The sequence below is a fragment of the Octopus bimaculoides genome, chromosome 27 (genome assembly GCF_001194135.2).
Source record: "Octopus bimaculoides isolate UCB-OBI-ISO-001 chromosome 27, ASM119413v2, whole genome shotgun sequence".
Classification (NCBI taxonomy): Eukaryota; Metazoa; Mollusca; class Cephalopoda; order Octopoda; family Octopodidae; genus Octopus; species Octopus bimaculoides.
Genome location: NC_069007.1, coordinates 13,473,895 through 13,478,621, shown reverse-complemented (window position 1 = coordinate 13,478,621; position 4,727 = coordinate 13,473,895). Strand labels below are relative to the sequence as shown.

At 39.7% G+C, this 4,727-nt stretch overlaps 1 long non-coding RNA gene and 1 pseudogene across 1 annotated transcript in view; one reads left to right on the top strand and one right to left on the bottom strand.

Moving 5' to 3' along the window:
• Window positions 1-4,727, bottom strand: part of LOC106868562 (uncharacterized) — a 166,327-nt gene that overhangs the window by 49,106 nt on the left and 112,494 nt on the right. The gene's annotated exons all lie outside the window — the stretch shown is intronic.
• On the top strand, window positions 4,571-4,688 carry LOC128251025 (5S ribosomal RNA; annotated as a pseudogene).

The following is a 4,727-nucleotide window of genomic DNA, read 5'->3' as shown; positions in this document are numbered from 1 at the left end:
TATATATATATATATATACATGTGTGTCTATTTATGCACATTTTATTGTCCCAGATGTCGTACTCTTTGTAGTATAAAGAATTATGATGTTACAATCTTTCCCCAAGTACCATACGCACCCTAAGTCCAGCATTCGTTGATCCAAGCGACTGGATACATACCCTGATATAACCTGTGCTTGTACTTGCGACGGCATTCACCCAGAGGTGTTTAGAGCCAGCTTCGACGAACGAGGTAATTCATGTCCGAAGTTTCAGCGGGAAAATAAGTTCACATGTGTTCTCCGGTCACATACACACTTTGAGATAGTGTGATCCATAGGAACTCGTCTTGCCGTCGATTGTCGACCGTCGTTGAAGATTCGCTGACCAAGTCACTGCCACTTATCGGAGCAGATGTAGCCCCGGGTTGAAGCGGGTTCTAGAGACATGATTTAACAAAAGCTAAAGGGTGCCTTACTCCAATACGCCAGACACCAGCCTGGAATTTCTGAGGGCCCATGCTATTGCTAGATAGTCATTGAACCTACACTAGGATCATCCGTCCTTTTGACAGATTTTGTTTTTTTAGTCCTGCTCGGTTTCTATCAACCCTCCTCCCCAGACAAGCCTAGTGGGAGGAAGGGTGCCGGTTTAGTCGCCGATGACCCGACCATGCTGCAGGTTGTACTAAATTCCCTGTCATCAGTTGTACTCACGAGAGACCTCACAAGTGACCTAACACATAAAATATCTTGATATTCCAGTAATAACGGCTTTAAACCTAAAAGCATATTTTCTATCCTGGTTCTTCATCAACGATCCATAGACGTCTTCTTTTTCCTGTATTTATCTCACCACATTGAGGCCAAGTGGGACCCTAACTCAGACAACAGACCAAGTTGTTAGTTTGAAATCCCAAACTACAATAAAAGGTCGATTGTATTTTAATTTGGTGTTATGTTTTAATCATTAGCTTCCACTAAAATTCTTTTGATCCATCGATCTTGATATAATAACTTTATTGGTTGGAGTTTCTTCTTTCACCCTATCCCAGATTGCTCTCACAACCATATGCATTCATAATTGGTATGTTTGAATGTATGTACATTAGAATGTATATTAGAATCAATGAACGAATATAAGTATAAATGACTGGGTGGAAGAGTAGGTGGGTGGATGGGTGGCTGGAGATGGTGTGGTTAATGTTAGGGTAAGGGTAAGCGCTATATATAACCTATATAACTATTACAAATAATAAATTAGTAAAGACGATATATATACTCTCTCTTTCTCTCTCTCTCTCTCTCACACACACACACACACACAAACACACACAAACACACGCACACACACACATAAATACATATATATATTTCGATAAATTCAACGTAACTAACTCACCACTCCACACGCACAAACATGAGCATACCTAAATTTGCATAAACACATACATACATACAAACATACACATACATATGCACATACATACATACATATGCATACATAACACATATATAATATATATATATATATACACACACATACACCTATATGCATATATATATACATACACGCATACATATGAATATATGTGCATATTTATATATATATATACATACATATATATATATATATATATATATATATATAAATAAATATACCTATACATGTATATGTATATATATGTGTGTGTATGTATATAGATATACGTGTGTGTGTGTGTGTGTGTGTGTGTCTATTTATGACCACATATATGCACAGACTTGTAACAGATGTAAATATAGATACCGCAGCATATACACATATATATGTTTAGCTAAATTATTGATAAATACGTTTGGAACTGTATATCTACAATCATACACACACACACACACACACACACACACACACACACACACACAGAAATACTCGCGCACGCGCGCACACGCTCACTCACTCACATCCATTCACTCTCACACACATCATCATTACTATGTCTGTGTGTTTGATGATACGTGTTTCCACACACACATACACCCAACACCGACGACGCGTGGTAAATGTATGAATGAACGCGTGAGCAGATGGACGTATATTTACACTTAAGGGAATTACTCTTCGTTTTCTGACCTTTATACACTAAATAGCACGAAGTGTTCGTCTTACTAGTCGATAAGATAATCACCCGACCATAGTAGAGCCGCCACTTTAGTTCTTCACTGCAAGAGGCCGGTTAAAATGTCAGTCGGTCGAACGACGTCCGGATAAACTTTCAAATGTAGGTTTTTATTTTTCTATTCCCCAATACACAGCAGTAGTTTCGTATCTCTATATATACGAGTGTGGTGCTCTTTCTCAGCTTTATTATCTGACCGGGAAGAAAAAACACAGCAGGACTTCGGTTAATTTAAAGCACATTTTCCCTCTCTCACTTCTCCCTCTCTTTTCTCTCTCCTTCTCTCTCTCTTCCTCATACCCTTCTCAACTTCCGATTTCTTTATCTTCCCTCTCTCCCTCTCTCTCCTCTACCACTCTCTCTCCTCTGTCACTCTGTCTCCATCCTCTCTCTACCCCTCCCAATCTCACCCTTCTCCTCTTCTTTCTCCCTTCCTCTCTCTCTCTCTCCTATAAACCTAACAGTGAAACGAGGTAACTTTTTCCTGTCCACTCATCTTGCAAGAAATAACAGCCAAATGTCCCTCAACTCACACTCCTCTGTTTTCAAAAGAAACGGCGGGTGGGGGAGGACGCATGCATTGGATATTGTAGTCCAAGGGTTGGATTGGGAAGCAAACGTAAGGAATGATCTCAGATGAAGTAGTTCTGATTGTGAGATTGTTTTGATTTGCTAAGGGCAAATTCGGGCCTAAATAACTACAGCATTAGCGACAGCAGCAACGTCAACAACACCACCACCACCACCACCAACAACAACAACAACAACAACAACAACAACAACAACAACAGCAGCAACAACAAAAGCAACTTATCAGTGAACCGGGCCAAGAAATCATAACGTGGACGCTCGACTTGCTAGAAATAATAACCAAATCTTCCTAATACAGGTTTCAAATTTTGGCACAAGGCCAGCAATTACGGGGGAGGGAGTAGGTCGATTACATCGCCCCCAGTATACAACTGGTACTTATTTTATCAACTCCGAAAGGATGAGAGGCAAAGTCGACCTCGACAGAATTTGAACTCAGAACCAGAAGACTGATGAGATGCCGCCTAACACCTTACCTGGTGTGCTAACGATTCTGCTAGCCTGCCACCTTTAACGACTACAATAACAACAACAGCAACAATGACAGTAAGTTATGAATGAAGTGGATCAAGAAACCACCACGATGTCACTCGACTTGCTAGAAACAGTAACCAAATCTTCCTAGTATCACCTGTTAACGTCTTCAATGTAGGAAGAGCACATTAGGCGATGTAATCCAATATATTACTAGCACGTCAGGATGGTCACTAAGTCTCTTCCTCTCCTTGTCCCTTCTTCCCCTCTTTTTCGATTTAGGGATATTATTTGCTGCATCTGGAGGAATGAGTTGTGTCCATGACCTTGCAATTTCCCTTTACAAATCAGTGACCTCGATCCCATTAACGTCCCGTTTAAAGTGTTACAAGTGAACATAAAAAGAAAACACAGTAAGACATTCGCCATGTTTGTTTGTTTTTTTTCCTTAAGAAAACAAAATGGCGATATTTAATTCACCTCCTTTGATTGTGAGTTACACTGCTCCAATGCTGTTACAAAACACATAAAATATATAACCTGATAGGGGCTGCAATCGCCCCGAACACCGAATCGAGAATACTTTAGCCTGACCGGCCAGTTTCAGTTTTTTCTGTCGCCATCTTCAGTAAGGCCAGCTCGGTGTTCGGGACGATTGCAGCCCCTATCAGAATATATGCTATGTGCTTTGTAACAGAATTGAAGCATTTTAGCTCCTATTTCTAGCAATGTAGGTGTTATTTACACTCTTAGTCAAGTTTAGTTGATGTCTATAATTTTCCTTTACAGTATAACGTTGCAAACGGCTATTTTATTAATTTCATATGTGTGTGTGTGTGTGTGTGTGTGTGTATGCATACACACACATATATTCATACATAGATACATGCGTATATACGTAAATACATACAAACATACAAACATACACGTAGGTACACGTATACACACACACCTGATCTTGGCCAAAAGTTTTAACTTCTAATGGATTTCCGTCGGTGTCGACTAAACTTCGATAAAAATTTTTGCAGCAATCCGGTGTTATTTCCTGTGTCCAAGTCTATAATGTCTTCTCTGTTAAATATAAAAGTGATAAAACCGTGCGAGCAGGAATTTTGTTTCTTAATACGAACCCATGCATCGTCTCAAGTGTTCAGGACGGATTATTATCAGTGTAAGATCTAGTTTTGGCATACATCATCATGTGATGCACCTGTACACAGTATCAACAATGTTTCCAGGGATCGTTTGGTGTTTCGAGTCTTTCAACTGGAACCACGTGAAGTGAAATATTTTGCGCATGAATACAACGTACCACTTGTCTGGAAATCGAAACCACGACGGCAAGAACAACACCCTAACCACTAGAACAAGCGTCATATCACGTTGAGAACACCGGTTCTCGTCCTATCACCGAAGTTAAGCAACGTCGAGCCTAGTTAGTACTTAGATGGGTGACCGCACGGGAAACCTAGGTACTGTAAGCATCTTTGTAATATATATATATATATATATATATATATATA